General features: G+C 46.9%; 1 protein-coding gene across 1 annotated transcript in view; it reads left to right on the forward strand.

The window, feature by feature from the left end:
- vex (somatomedin B and thrombospondin type 1 domain containing protein vexed) overlaps positions 1–16,639 on the forward strand; it is a 1,115,080-nt gene that overhangs the window by 1,000,263 nt on the left and 98,178 nt on the right. The gene's annotated exons all lie outside the window — the stretch shown is intronic.

Raw genomic sequence — 16,639 nt, forward strand, 5'->3', positions numbered from 1 at the left:
CACATTGCTCGTCCCTGGATAAACTGACTCTGAAATTCGGCAAACGATATATACGTATTCGTTTTTCTCTAGAATCTAATCTGAATAGGTTTTTATTCCACGAAAACTGAAGTTACATAGTACACATACACGAGGGCGGTTCAATAAGCACCCGTGGTAGATGTGAAGAAACCATTTTTTCAAAAACATTTTTTTTATATTTCAACATAGTCCCTTTCCATAGTCATGAATGCCCTTCTCCCAACGTTCCGGCCATTTTTTCAACCCCTCCAAAAAGGTGGATTTGTCGAACTCTCCAAAATACACCTGTCTCGACGATAACTTCCTCGTTTGAGGTAATTTTTTTCCCGCGAGCCATTTCTTCATGTTAGGGAATAAGAAAAAGTCGCACGGAGCCAGATCGGGTGAATACGGGGGGTGCTGCAGCAATTCATAACGTAGTTCATGCAGTTTGACGGCGACAACTCCGGATGAATGTGCTGGTGCGTTATCGTGGTGAAACAGCAATCGCGGCACCCATCGGGCCGCCAATTTTTTCATCGCCAACGTTTCATGTAAAATATTAATTGCCGTTCAAGTCGACACACCCACGGCCTCTGCTACTTCGCGCACTTTCGTTCGTCGGTCAGCGAGAATCATGGCGTGGACTTTTTGAATGATTCCTCGGTAACCACATCTACCGGGCGTCCTGGTCGCTCGTCATCAATAACAGATGTTCGCCCACGTTTACATTCGTTGAACCAATATCAAACTGTGGTCAAAGATGGCGAAGTGTCCCCATAAACCGCATCCAACTTAGCTTTTATCTCCTCGCATTTCTTCCCACCCAACAACAAAAAGCGAATTACCGAACGATACTACTCTTTTTCCATCTTAGAGAAAATCACGAAACACGTCTTACTCGAATGGCTGCCAAATCCAAACTAACCTTTAAATCAGTCTGAAATTTGTTTCGCCGTCGTTTGATAGATGGCAGCACACGATGATAACATAAACTTCCCTGAGGAATGCCCTTCGTCGTCAAACACGGGTACTTATTGAACCGCTCTCGTATTTCTACCAAAAATATACATTGAATTTATAATGAAATACATATTATATATTATAATATATAGTTATATATAATGCATATAATTACATATATAATAAAGAGACAATTGACATAGTACATATAGAAACGTCGGAAAGAGCACTCACTCGGTCGTTAGGCTCTTTTGGTGGAGACCTTCATCGACAGTAGAAAACCAGAGAGTGAAGTAAGGAAAAGGGTTGAAGGGACAGGACAGGGTTTGTAGCGAGAGGAGGTGGAGATTCAGTGTATTCTGTTGAGATCTGGGGGTTGGTAAGCCTGGAGCAAATGCGAGCGGACTCGCGACTCCTTACGTGCTTCCTTGGCAGTGGCGGAGTCGAGGAGGGAGGGACGGAACGAGAGAATCAGTGATCAAAAGAGCATTCGCGTGAAGCAGAATGCACAGGGAGGGGGAGGGAGCGGATTTGGTTGAAAAGCAGTGATTATTCATTCGGACGGAGGGGGGGGTCGTGCGTTCTTGGATTTGGGAGGAAGGGGGGGCGAAGGCAGCGAGTGATCGTAGCTGGAGAGAGAGGGAGAGTCGTGGAGGGGTGGCGTGAGGGAGGGAGCGGATGTTGACTGCGGGGGAGGTTGAAGGGCGGGGCATAGTGATATCGTGCGAGGGTAGAGTGATGCGCGATGTCAGTGCGTAACTTCAGAATCTGGTGAGTCATGTGATTTTTAGAATTCCATGTCCTATATGCATGTCGAAACTCCTTAGTAAAAGAGCTATGGAAATGCAAATATTTCATCGAGCGAATCCTAGAGTTACTCTGAAAACGCGTAATTGTAGTGAGGCATATTTGTAAGTTTAAGCTGAAATTTTATTTAAAATTCCCAAAGCATGTTCTTGCAAGTACTTGGTTTTTTGTGCAAAAAATGGGCTAACAATCTAATTCTCGCTGAAAATGTTTCATGTAACATTTTGTTAGTGCAATAAATTTCTCGATTCAAGTGATAAAAGCCAGTACTCATAATATAATCATTAAAATATTTTTATCCTAAAATGGTAATATTAATTTTCTCTTTTGATTTTTAACGAAAACATCCTGTATTTCGTGTAAGCATAAAAAAATCGACATTGCGGTTCAATTATGAGATGTATTATCAGTAATGAGGGGAATGTATAACGAAATCATAGATAAAAAGGAATCTCTCTGAGGATTAGCACATTACTTTTAACCAGGTGGCGTAATGCAATCCTCGCTTTTTCATCCTGTTTTAAGTGCACTGATTTGACTGTTATAGGAAATAAATCCATTTTCGAAGATGCTCCTCGTTAAGATATTTCACGCTTTTTTTCAATTGTAGCATTCGCAAAATTTTACGCCAGTTGAAATCGGAGCATAGGGTTTTTTTCGTGTAGCATTTATAAAGATTCTATTATATACGTTTACGAGTTCTTAAATCTTATAATGTCCGGGTGCATCCCGGGCGGGGTGGCAATCAAAAGCTCTTGCCGAAGCTCTTGGCCCTTCTTCGTCGGTCTATGTTCAAAGAACGTTTGCAGCAAAATTTGATTCGTATAAATGGTTAATGAAATTTTGCGGCAGGATCGTGAGCAAGGACCGCGGGGCGAAACTTGTTAAATAGAGGGAACAAACGGCGTCCGAAACAATAAATGGAGAGCCGCCGATTTCAAACGGCGACACTCCAGTGGCGAGAGGGATTCTTGGTCGAAGAGTCCCGGGCCCATCGGAATGAGCGATGTTCCCGAGAAGGAGGGAGGTTCGATCGGAGGGCGGTGGAGCGACGGGGGAGTTTTTCTGGGCGGTCGCAGTGGAGCTGTCGCTGTGGAATTGACTCGGAGGAAAGGGGAGGAAAACGGGGGAATTACGTGGGAGGAGGGAGGCGAGCGTGGGGGTGGGAGAAGCGGGGAGGGATGTAATTAGTCTTAGCGGGGTGGGGCCGCGGGAAGGAGATGATCGACTTTGGAAAGCGGTCGGGAAAAATGGGAGATTCTCCAGGGGAAGGCAGGCAGTCATTATGAGGAAAGGGCGAGGGATTTTTTTTTTAAGGCGTAAAAAGGCTTGAATTTGAATGAGTGTATGGAATCGAATTAGGGTGTGGGGGGGGGGGGGGCACGCGGGAGTGGTCTTGAATCGGTGATTGGGGAGGGGGTGGGAGGGGTCGGAAGCGCGACCGAACGCACCTCTGCTCTCCCCCGCACTCTTTGAGGAGTTGAGCCGGTTGCTGCGTTGCTCGGAAGGGATCGACAGCCGAGGTCATTAGTGACCCTCGCGGACGAGCTGACTGACGGGAAATTATGGTGCTTCGCCGCCGCGAAGCAAGGGATATATTTTATGTTGTCTGGAGTAGTTAGCTGGTTCATTTAGAGTGTAACATGACCGTTCGTGACGCAAGGCCTACTGCGAGTAAATCAGTGATACATGCAGCTTATTATTATTCGAGGCATTCTGCGGTGGAGAACTTGTAATCACAGGAAAACAAAACGTCCTGCATTTTGGCTGATGATGCGACCCAATCAACTCACTCGATGCGTGACTTAAAATCTCATTTGAGTTGGAATTATATTCGCACTGCACTGCTGCGCCGCGCCTTCTTGGCTCCTGTGAGTGTTATCTATGATTTCAGATGCCTTAAAATTCAGTCACCATGGCTATGAATAGAAAATTGGCCAAAATGGAGTTGAGAATGGTTGTAAAATCTTGGTTACTTCTTGAATAACAATGCGGGGTTTCTCGTGCCAGCAAAATCACATGCGTTTGTTCGTATGTAGCCGGGATAGATTTTTCAGCTGCTAAGTAATTATTACAATGAGGTTGTGGGCCGGATTGGTTGGTTCGATGGTGTAGCTGTCTAGTTAATCTAATATCTCAGGCTCAAAACTTATCGTGAACTAGATCTTTTTAGATATCAGGTACCTGTTGATATCAGGTACTTCCTGTTGGCCTGCAATTACGAAGCGCACTGCTTCCAAAATTCGGTCAAAAAAATTAGCCATCAAGTAGTATATTACTAAATACACCCTTTATCTGGTCATAGGATTATTAATGCGATGAGATTAACCTTTTTACTTAAGGCCAGAGGTCATTTAGCGAAACTTATTCGAGATGGTATTTCTCGTTTCAACTCTACAGATTAATTATTCAGAAAAGTAGAAATTATTGCACTGGAGTATAAAGAAATAAGCATGCCATGCGAGTTAGTATGAAAAGAGAAGGGGAAATGCCCAGAGGCGAGGTCCGATGAAAAATGCGAAGATCGGAAGCTTTAGCAAGAGAAAGCGTTTGGCTGCGGTTGCCAACCTTGACTAATAACTAGTGATGATAGAAATAATGCATGGAGAATTAATGATAAACCAGCCAGCATTTCCTCACATATTTATTAAGTAGTCATGCCATAGACAAAAATGCCATTTAGAGAACGCGATGACAACTGTAATTAACCCTCAATTGGAATCAGTGCATCGCCAGACTTCATAAACAGAATGCTGAACACGGAATAGCCTACGGAGTCCTATAACAGTGGGCTGAATACCGATGGAGATAAATGAGCGAATTAAATCAGCTGCTCGGAATGAGTGGACATGAAAGCTCAAATTGCCTCTCTCGTGGCCGACAGCCGTGCCTTACGATTTCCTTTCATTTAAAAAAACCCCGGGATTTGTAAGCCAGGCTCATATTGATTAGCCCAACGGAATAGAAATAATGGAGGCCATCACAAAAAATGTTGTTCATGGCCGTGAAAAGCATTCATCGTCGGCTCGTTGTGCCTCGCCCCAGAGTGTGAGTGCCTTTCCGAGCGCATTCGCTGTGGCGGTCGGCGGGCCGAACAAAGGCTCACCTGGAAGGGGCGGGCGTTTGCCCCCTCGATGAGGGCCGGCGTAAATGGAAGCAGTGCCTTTCCCATCGCGCGTGGTTGGTTGGTCGTGGGCCGCTTGGAACCCGTTCCCCGCTTCAGATCTCCCCCTCTCGCTCTGGCATAATACCCCAAGGTCAGCGATATCGCGGGAAGAGAGACAGAGGGCTCCTTATTAAGTGTGGGGGAAGCTAAAGTTCACACTTTAGCTTCCCCCTCCTCTTCCTTAAACGTTCGCCTTATTTTTGGCGAGAGGCGGGGGAGTGGGAGGTGGGTGGGTGGGTAGCGGCTGTTGGCCCCCCTCCGCGTGTGCCATCGGCGGGAGTGGCAGATGACGGGGGTGCTGGAGGGAGTGGGCGTTTTAAATGGGGCAAATGGAGAGGACGGGGGAGCACCGGAATGACATCCGCGGACGCCGGATGAGACAATGCTCTGTTGCCAACTCCGGCGTCAGCGGCTCCCTCCCCGTCGACACCGTCACCTGCGGATCCATCCGCGCCGCAGTGGCCATGTAGCTTGGGGCACTCGTAAATTTCGTCCACGGCCTGCGTCGGGTCTTTCCCACGAGGGCTAACAACGTCGCAGAAATCGCTCGCTCCAGTAGTTTTTTTTAAATGTGACAATTAACACCTCGATGTGATGTATTTAAGAATGTGCCTCCCCGGAATCAAGGACCGCGGGCCCTGTGGTTACATTAAAATTAGGGATTTTCGCCCGGCCGTAACTCACTTTTGGTTAGAGCATGATAAGAATCGTAACTAAAGGCCAGGGGAAGAGTGAGTGGCCATTCATTATGGCCTTAGCGTTACAACCGGGCATTTTTCTTTCGTGACGTATTTCATTTGTATTCTCTGCAATTTTTCCGATAAATATTTTTTTAACGCTCCCACCAAGAAAGGGAAATGGGAAAGGTCTCAGACATTTAGGAGTGACGGTGCCGGGAAATTCACAGCATTTGTAGCTAAAATGTCTTTCCATCTTTAAGTGAATCTCTAATCAGATAAAACATTGTGCAAATATAGCTTAGGCCAACTGCAGTCATTTATTATACTAAGTGTGATTATTTTCACTAAAAAATTATAACAATATCCACTCACACCAAAAGAAAGGTGGCTGTAGATACGAAATATGCTTTTACTTATAAATATTTATTTTTCTCCTTCGAATATTTCCTCATCTCAATCCTCATGAATTTTTAAGTGATGAACCCGGTTATAGTGCCCCGTAATGTAGGAAATAATGATTCGGAGCGCTAGTCTAAAGGGAAGCAAGGAGAAAGGTTCTTTTATCGCAGATCGTCTTCACTGAGACCTTTGCAAAAGAAGATTGTGGAATGGAAAGGGAAGTAAATCCCTTTGGTGGGTGGAGGTGGTGCATCTTCCCTTCGCGTCCCTCAGCTCTGGCGTTTAGAGGAACGAAAGCGCACAAGGGGCCGAGGATTCAATCTTCGTAGGCAAGAACGCTGGCTGCCCACGTAACCGGATCTAGATTAGATCAAATAAGAACCCAGGACTTGAGATATGAAAATAAGCCCCTCGCGGCGAAGCATGGTGGAGGAAAAGGGGAGGGCGGGAAGGGTTGGGTGGGAGGGGGTTGGGGAAGGGGGTGGGGTGGGCGGGAGGGGGGTGGTGAGGAGAGGGTTCGCAGAGTTTTTTGAAGTTTCGCGTCACGTCCGTAATTTTTCGATGTCTCCCATATCCATCCATGTGTTCCGTTTGTTTCTGTCCTGCTTTTTGGCTTATTTTTCCCGCGGGAGTCGGAGGGGAAAGAAAAAAACCCCAGCCCATTTGCCGTTGCACACACATGTTCCCTCGCCCCCCCCTCCCCCTTCATAAATGTTCCAGGAGAAGATCTTTCTTGGCGGCAATGGATTCTGTCGAGTCCTCCCGGAGTGTTTGGAGTGGAGAGTGAAGAAAAGTAATCAAGGGTTCGACCGCAATCATCGAACTCGGGAGGCGCCACTGACGCACCAATGCCATGAGTCGTGTCGGCATGCCGTCTCGACCCGTCGCTTCGTCGTATATTTTGACCGCCCGAGGGTTATATTCGGAACTTGCCGGGGCCTAAGCTTCACCGGCTGCAATCACGAGACACGCCATTTACCTGCATATTATTTCATGGAAAACATCTGCTAATCGACGAATGATCGATTCCGAAGTGTTGGACTCGAATCTATTAACCCAAGTTTCGAAGGCACTTTGCGAATGGACCACTCCAGTTTAATCCTGGCTCTTCTTCCTTCGATTCATCTCGTTTGTTGAAAACCCTGGCCTGATTTTTGATGTACATACGAGTTAGTTATTACTGCAGATGCTTCGTTAGCTGAGGTCGCATCACACTGTTGACTGTATTGCCGGATGTCCTCCTTTCGAAAATCAAATGCTCACATCTGAGGGAAGATTCGATCCTCGCTTTCAGTGGGTGAAAGCGGTTCCCATCAGAACTGCTCTCCCTCACAATTTGAACATCTCTCTCAATTGGCTTGTATATAGTTTCTCTAATAGACCTATTTTCCGTCCAACAAAACGAGACCCTAATTATGACGAACTATTATAGGCTCTAAAATGCATCGCGTGCGAATCGCTCGTATCTTTCGCTATTCATCGGTTCATAAATACCTGGTGATATATCTTCTACATCCACTTTGTCGAATCGCAACCGAACTTGATTCGGTTTACTGGGAATTTTTTGGCTTATTGGTCGCTGAAGATGCCTTTTACGCCTCCATGCCGCGGGTGCATGGTGATAAATTAAACGCTGGAGAATGTGAGTAAAAATAGGGATCGCGTCGCACGCAGAAATCGTCCTTGCGGCAAAATTCATCGCAGCGATTTGCGAATTCAATAATTAAACTGTCCGGCGATCGGACGCTTTATCACGCGGCCATCCCGCGTTTGACCCGTGCGTAATTGCATCAAATTGGCGTGTTTCCCAAACGCGCGATTCGGACGGCGGGTTGTTTTTTCCCCTCATTGCATTGCTATTTTCATTTTAAAAATTCGCTTGAAATTTATGCGATCCGGAGGAATTCAACTAAACAGTGGAATCGCCAAATGGGGGTGCTGCAAACTCATAAAAGCCTTCCTGCGGAGTCCGTGTTCCGCCGATAACAGGGGTAGTTGCGTTTCTTTCTCGGCCTTCTGCGGGAGGAGGGAAGGGAGAAAGAGAATAGCTGGAGGGAGAGAAAGAGAGGAGGGGGTGGAGAGTAAGGGATGGATGATGGGTGAATTGTATTTCTCGTGTTGGGCGTGGAAAGGTTAGGAGGCATTCCGACCGGTCGCGGGCGCAGTCGTCTCCCTCAAATGAAACGCTTTGCCCTTTTTAAGGAACGGAAGGACGGCCGCGCGATTGCGTGCGCTGTGTGTAAAATGCGTGTACGTATTCCAGTCGGAGGCGTTTTCGAAGGGAGTGCCCGCGGCGAAGGAGGCGCCCTCTTCCGCGGGAAAGGAAACAAAATAAAGTAAGCAGGCGAAGAGGGCGGAGGAATGCGAAGTGAGTCTTCTGTTGGATTCAAAGAGGGAACGTTGGCCAGTAAAGGGTTGTGCTGCTAAGTGAATACGCTCTATTCCACGCGAATGCACCTTTCCTTGTCTGCATCATCCTGCGTTTGGAATCTACACTCCTTCTAATCTTCTTCCATTCTCTTTTTTGCTTTGTGCTTTGAAATTATCTCGTAACCGACGCTCACTCATTTTCCATCGGTGCTCACGAGGAACGACAGGATAAACGGGTTGGTTGCACGCTGTCCTGTGCGCCGTCCTGCTTCCCACCCGTGTTTCTCCGTCACCAGCTGCCGGCGGCATCTTGCCGGCGCAACTTGTGTCCACAGCCGTGCTTTAACCATCAGAACGGAAATTAATACAGCCGCTTCAAATCATGTGTAATATACTCAGCAATTTCCTCTTAATACGTCTCGTGCTTCAATACATTCAGGAGTGATCACAAACATTAAAACGAGTCGGAGTTAGATTGGGAGGTATTATTTTTTAAAATATAATTCTGAAAACGGCTGAAACTTTTTGACTGTTTCGTTGTATGCGACTTTTTCTGAATGTTATTATTGTAGCCCGCGCAATTTTTCAAATATTTCCCCGAAAATTAAATCTCTTGTAGTTATCTTCCAATCATAAATTGAGTGACTGATTGTGGGTACTCTTTAATTTTCTGGACGAATCAAAGCAGGGGCTTCCGTATTTCTCAATTTCGGAGAAACTTCCATGCCCTTTCGTTTTACGTCCGACGTTCTTTGTGTCTGCCATCCCACCTTCTCCCTCTCGTTTGCATCGGCTCTTCCCGGATCTCAACTTTCTCATTCCCTGCTCTCCTTCTCCATCCGAATGCCACGGTTTTTTTGTTCCCTGCCTCATTTCACCCACGAACAGCTCTTTTGATTTTCTTTCATTGGGCTCTCATTTCAATCCAATCAATTGCGTTTTCACTCAAAGCCTTCGCTCGTCTTTCTTCCGCCCTTATTTTGCCCTTACAAAGGAAGTGCTGACGAGCTCTGGTACCTCTCTCGTTCTTGGATTTTCTGGCCAAAAGTACCTTCAGAAGGTGAAATGGTATTAGTTAAGGGTATTCTTTCTCCCGTGAAGTGTAAAAATACGCTCTTCTGCATTCGACGAAATGTAAAAATGTTTCCCTCATCCACAATACTGTAGATATCCCTTCGCGTAAATCTTGAAAATAATAATTATATCTGTGAATTTTTGTCGGGAAAAATTATTTCGCTTCTTACGGTCGAGGGAAAGGAAAATATAATCTTGGAGAAGAACGGAAAAGTAATTAATTAGTTCGATTCTTTTGGTGGATAGCCATTATTCCGATTTTTCAATCTGAAATAAGACGAACATTTTCGTTATTCCGAATATTAAAATCACGGAAAACAAACGGGTTGTATTCGTATGATACATGCATGTAAATTGAGTCAAACAATGAATTCTGGGCGCCTTCCATCGTCGACACCATAAGAAAACCTATATTAATTGCTTTACAGTTTTGGCTTCATATGCTCTATCGTATTGTGGCTCGACCTCGGGGAACCGTGGTGACAATGACCGTGCCGCTTGGCCAATCACATCCTCTATCGTCTCATCTCAAAGTCCATCGAAGCAACATTAGGCGTTTTGACGCCCAGGGAAAAAACATTTTTCTTCTTTTACGAAGTATCTGAAAACCGTGGGTGTGTCCTTTCGAATTTACATTTCAATCATTAACGTAGTCACGGTCCGCGGCAAGCCAAAAAAGAAGCTCAATTTTACGGATCTCGTACCAATAATAAGCTCCATTAATTCAATCGTGACAGTTTGAACGTGGTATAATTTCGATGAACAGACCGAAAGCAATGTTCGGACAATCGTCTGGCACTCCAAACCACTCTTTTGCGCTCCCGGATTGAATCAAATTTGCTTCCCTTCCCGGAGAAATGACGCCGCCCCATCCCCCTCCACATCACCCCAATCGGGAATTCCGACCAGTCCATGAATAACACCCTCGCACTCGGAAATAACATCACGCTTCGTCTGGATAATTCATCGCCAGTGTTTTAAGCTTGACGACTTTAAACGAGGGAATGAGCCATCAATGGCCGGGTGATTTGTGCGTTAGCGCACAACAGCAGAGCTTTTGAAAACGGCCATCGAGATGCGGGGCGTGGTTTGGCGGAGGGGGTGGAAGCGGCGGCCGAACAAAGCCCCCGGTTCCCCGCCAGGACATCAAAGTGACTCGCAGGAGTGACTCGCAGACACACCGGGTCGCCCCGGAATTCCCACCCTCCGGATCCTCGCCACCCGGCCATTCGTTTGTTTATCAATCGGGAACCTCCGCCCGCCCTCTCCGGCGGAATGGAAAATTCAACGCCCGCAATTCAAGCGAAGGTCCCTCTCTCGAACAGCCGCCCCACTTCCGCTCCCTCTTCGGGACGCGCTAAAACTCGTGGGATGAGAGAGTGTGTCTCTGGGCATCCTTCCTGGTCATCCCTTTCCACCCACGCCCTCAACATCCCACCCACGCCCCAAACCCTCTCCTGAGAGATCCTTGAAGTCAACTTAAAAAAAAATGAAGGAAAAAACCGAGAGGAAGAAGAGGAGGAGTGGAGAAAATTCCTTCGCCCTTCTCGGTGCTTCAGAAGAAAGCGCTTCCCCGCCCTCACCCTCCCGCCTCCGACCCCCATTCGCCCCCCTCCGTCTCCATCTCCGCCCCTCCTCAGCCTATCTTTCTTCCCACCCCGGGCCTGCGATCCTCGCCTCGATTCCTCAACCCCTCCCACCCCCTTCCCTGCCTGCCTCTAAAACAACACCTCCCCATCCCTATCTCAACCCTACCTCCCCACTCAGCCCTCTTCCCCCTCGGCCCATATCTCCTCTGTCGCACGGCCCCCATATGCCGCCCCATATCTTTCCTTTCGACGCATGCTCCCGCCTATCCTGCACCATCCCTGTGGTGGAGAACCGAACCAGCCTCCCGAACCCTCCCCTTCCCTCATCCCCCCCCTGGCCCTCTTTATTTCCTCTCGTTCACATCCCTCCTGCCCTATCTCTCGCGCCTCCCGTCTCCTTCCCGCCCGCCGCAGAGCAAACCACCTCCAGTCCGCCGCCCCGCGCCCGCACGGCGATACCGGCCCTCATCTATAATCCGTCTCACCCGCCCCCCTCCCTCTCTCCCCCCCCATTCCTTCCCCCTCTCCCCCCGCTTGTTCACTCCTCCGTCCCCGGCTGTTGCTGCTTCTTCTCCCCCCTGCACCCACGCACCCACTCCCTCTCTCTTTTCTCCTCTATTTCATTGTATTTCTCCTCAATATCGAAGCAGGGGGATTTTTCCTGGGGACACCCCCCCTCGCCTCTTTCTTCGCGTATTGCCGGACGCGCGCTGTCTCATGTGTTTTTCATTTCGTTTTTGCAAGCTTCTGGCAAATCTTTCTCCTTCATGCTAGAATATCATCGCTCTGAAAAAGGGATTGACTGCGTCATATGGATATAAGCGTAGCAGCGAAATGTAAATTGAATGTGATATGGGTGCCGATGCCTCGATATCTCGCTTTAAATGGAAGGAAACGCGTTTGAATCGATTCCCATTCCCGGCGCGTCTGCCTGATGCTCGAATTGAAATATCAAAGTGAATCGAATATCGAATGATTTCCGACGCCTCGACATCTCAATAGAAATGGAAGATTTCCCGTTTGAAAGTGAATCTCATACGCATCGCATTTGCATTTCATGTGTTCGTACAGGTCGAATCAAATAACGACTCGCTTGAGGAATGGCGTAAGAATCGTGCAACACGTCGAGCAAGAAAGTTTAGGGCCAACTCCATTTGCCCCCTTCGAGTTGTAATCACTCACTCTCGGGCAGATGCAGGAGCGGTATTGTAAATGTTTATTGCAAAAGGTCACCTCGGGGGCTCTGCCGCTCCAATATAAACAGGATCTGGAATAAATACGCTAGTGAATTGAAAACATGTGGATTTTCTTAGAATAAGATATACGTCATGTAAATGGATTATTGTTGCAGCAAGCCCTTTCAAGTCATCGCACACGATTCGCTCAAAGTTGCATCGCATGGAACGTGCCGTGGAGAACCGGACCCTCATGGCATGCTCTGGAACGCACCGACATTTCAAAGCTATGTGGATTGGTCGGTGTGGGATTGTGACTGATCAAATCGATAATATCGACTGCATGCCGTCATGCGTCCTCATGATTTCGATTGTTGGTTTTTCAAATGAAATGCATGGACGCCCAAGTGACAACGCAGTGCGGTGCGTTGCGCTCTTTGCCGGGAAGACAGATCGCGATTGGGCATCGCGCCTACTTGACACATCACAATCGATGCATCGAAATATCGCAGGGCCCCAGGAAACGCTCGTATGTTTGGGTTTGTGTGTGTGTGAGTGTGGCGACGCTTGCTGTGGAGTGAATGAGGCGCCATGATATTATCGAAGGTAGTTCAACGATCCCCGAGAGTTTAGAGACGAGCCATATGTTTTGGCGATCGAGTAACTTCTTCCACACCCAACGTCCTCCCGTAGCGCGCGGGAGTCCCGGCGTATGTTTAACTTCTGAGCTCACGCGGGGTCCGGTAATGCATTAAGCTGAGAGTCGCAAATGGCATGGCTGGGAGTGTTAGAGCTCCCAAGTATGAAATAGAGGTTTTCTTACTCTTTCAGTAAATCTCATGGGAACTAAGCGGGGGAAAAAGGCTTACGCTTCGTGCAAAAGAGTGTGACACTGCAGAGTTTCATTTAATCTCGCCTATCAGCGTGACTTAGGGCCATCGTTAGTTCTACTCCTATTATGCCTAGGTAATGGTGTTTAAGTGGTGCGATTAGGTTGAGAAAATCAAAATGGAAGATTATTCGCCTTGGTCGGGGTTCCAAGCCGGATCCTTCGATTCCCGGCCAAGTGTTTTTTTTGCAAATTTCCGATCCCTGACTCGGCAGCTTCACTGCCACGAGAACCAGTTGGAAACCGAGGAATCTGGCTTCGTATCCCGGGCTAGCTGAACGATTTTGCGCATTCAAGTGCATCGCATTTGCGTGGATATCAGTGGGTGACTCCACTGTTACAGCATTTCCTGTAGTTTGCTTGAATTAATATAACTTATATCTGTATGTAGTAAGTTTAGCGGTGTAATTTGTAATATTTGTACTTTTGGCGCCTCTCACAACCAGTTTCTCCAGCAATCATAACAACTTTCAACAATAACATTATATTAATGGGTAATTTGTGCATTTATTACGAAAATTGGTCCATTTTTAAGTTCAAATACGTTCTTATTGATTATTTTAACTATATATGGCAAAATAAGGAGCAAAAAAATATACTCAGCATTTTAGGGTCTTCCAAACGATGAGACTAAATAATATTCATTTATTTTTAATCAGTCCGAAAAGAGCCCTTTGACCTTTAAATCGGACTTTAAACATTGATATAACACGGTTTGACAATTACGTACACCCTGGGAGGAAAAGTCACCTGGGCGGGAATCGAACCAGTGACATCGGGGGAGGCAGGCGAGGACGTTACTCCACCGCTACCGGGTCTATCCCACTTGCGAGCAGAATGGTTGCTCTTTTACGGGTTCTTCCTTTGCCTGCACAATTGGTTTCAGCCATGAATAATCAATGTTTCGACAGAATGCGCAAAGAAAAATATGGTTTCTCTACTATCTGACCCTCGGATTAATACGAGGGTCATCCGGAAAGTAGTACCCGTTCGTGAATTAAAGACACAAAAGTAAATATTAACAAACATAAAAAAATTTATTTGAAAGAGGATACTTTAAACTACTTCTCAACATAATCTCCAAGCAAATTAAGGCATTTGTCATAACGTGTGACAAGTTTCTGTATTCCTGCTGCATAGTCCTTCGCCGCCAGCTCATTGAGATACGCGAGGGACCCATCTTGCACAAATTTTTGCATAATGCAGATGGTGTTTAACAATTTCATGAACAATTGTTCGAGAAACATTGGGAAAATGCTCACAGATGTCATCAATTGTGACGCGCCGATCGTTCCTCACGAATTCGTCAACTGAGCTCACCAGTTGGTCTGTAATGACAGACGGTCTCTCCGAACGCTCATTGTCGTGTGTGTTCCCCCTCCCCATGTTGAAGTTGCGACACCACCGCCGAACAGACGACTCGTCCATTACATTGTCTCCATACACCTCCTTTAATTGGCGATGAATATCACATGGGCGAACGTTTCTTGCATTGAGGAATTTAATCACTGCCCTCACTTCACAACTGGCGGCGTTCTCAATTTTTTTAAACATTGTAAACAATCACAGAAACAACACAGGCAATGCTAGCGTCACGCAACTTGGCTCAGAGAAGGCAGACAAGCCACTGAAGCTATCTGACCTCGTCCAGCGGCTACTCGCGTCGTCAGCACTTCATGCGGCACGAACGGGTACTACTTTCCGGATGACCCTCGTAATTCTGTGAATACAAAATTACGCTTGGAACAGCTCGCTGGAATTGAGTTCCAGCGATTTAGCTCTTCCATATTGGGATCTAAATTAATAATTACTGTGACAAAAACAGCTCGGGCTAAAATTTATTTTCATTCGCCTCTAAAATTAATTTTTTTTTTCAAGTTCTACCCCGCATTTTAGTAACTATTTGTTTTTAAAAATGAATTTTTTAAACATTTATACAGTTTCTCAGCTCTCATATGCATATTTGTGTGTAATCATAATTTCGTTTCACAGAAGTAATCGCGAGTTAGCACAAATTGTTCTCTTCGGAAATTTCTTAGATAAACTACCTTTAATTTTAATGCCTGCTTTGTTCAGGATTTATTTGATAGTATTAGTGCATCGCTTTGAAAATCCGAAATACTTATTTCCATTGCTTTACAATAGGAAAAAAATAAATTTTCGAATGTCAATTGAACTAAATTTCTATGATTAACTACATTTTTTGAACTTTTAATACCTTACGCCGGTAAAGGCAGGAAAACTATATTTTATGTGCATCTTGGATCCACAATACCACGGATGGTGTTTTTTTCATTTCGCTCTCTGTAATTGATTGGTATGACTCCATTTGTTGGGAAACCGCTGGAAGGGCAAGCTGTGGGATGAGACCGACCCGTGGGTTCGATTCCAGTCGTATTTTGATCCTCACCCACTCTCCTGTGCCTCGTTACGACAGTTACCCCCCATCCCACCCCTTGACACTCCCCCTCCATTCACTCTCCCACCCCCTTTGAACCCCCCCCCCCCTACCGACCCACATCATGTGCACGGGGCCCCTTCTTCATTCTCCAGCATCCAGGCTGCCCCTCTTCAAAAGTCACTCGACCCCATGGCCTCCCACTTGGTCGGGGTCAACGATTCCACCCTCCTCTTGTCTCCTGCCCAGCATCTCTTCCCCCCCCCAACCCGCATCTCTTCTTAACCCCCAACCCCGCATCTCTTCTTCCCCCCCCCCATACTTGCTGCAGCCTCGTCCTCTGCCCATCTTCAACACCCACCACCGGATTCGCTGGGTCGTTCCTCCGATGCGGTTGTTATTTAATGAAACGTATTTATTTTAAGCCATGTGGTGCGGCCATCGGGTTCCTACCCTAGTATCGCACAATACCGCGACCTATAAGGTAGGCTCAGTACGGTCGCTCCCGGGCAAATGGCACTGCATTCATCCCCCTTCTCGTCCCTCCCCCGATCCCGTGATTCTCTTCTCCCTTCCTCCTCGCCTCCCGCGCCCTTTCCTCTCTCGTGTCTCTCCCTCGTTCGCAGCGGAGGGGTCGCCTCCTCGTGACACTGCCTGACGGGAGCAGATGCCACGTAGCGAATGGCTCGGAGGTGGTGAAGCCGTCAACCCGAATTGGGGCGCGTGCATTGTGGGCTAGGCCTCTCGGGTTGGCTGTTCACCCCTCACTGTTGAGGTCACGAAACCCGTTGGCTGTTCTTCTCTCCTTGCCTTTGTTATCCAACCGTCGAGGCGGAACGTCTATCCATACGAATAGTACGTGCGGTGCCTCCTCATGTCTCCCTATCTTTTTCGTTCGTGATTTTGCATTTTTCACATTATACATTCAATCGCTTCCCTATTGTCTGACGCTCATTAAGATCAATTCTATGTTTTATCCATGCATTTACTTTACAGTCCTAAGACGCCATACATCTTTGTTCTTTTGAGGTCGCTTGTGAGGATTTAAACGGCGGAATATTTTGGTTGACTGACGAGAATTTAAGTGCATAGTGAGTGACAGCTAGATCAAACAAAATTGCAATTTAAT

This window comes from Hetaerina americana, unplaced genomic scaffold, assembly GCF_022747635.1.
Source record: "Hetaerina americana unplaced genomic scaffold, ioHetAmer1.1.p SCAF_29, whole genome shotgun sequence".
Taxonomy (NCBI): Eukaryota; Metazoa; Arthropoda; class Insecta; order Odonata; family Calopterygidae; genus Hetaerina; species Hetaerina americana.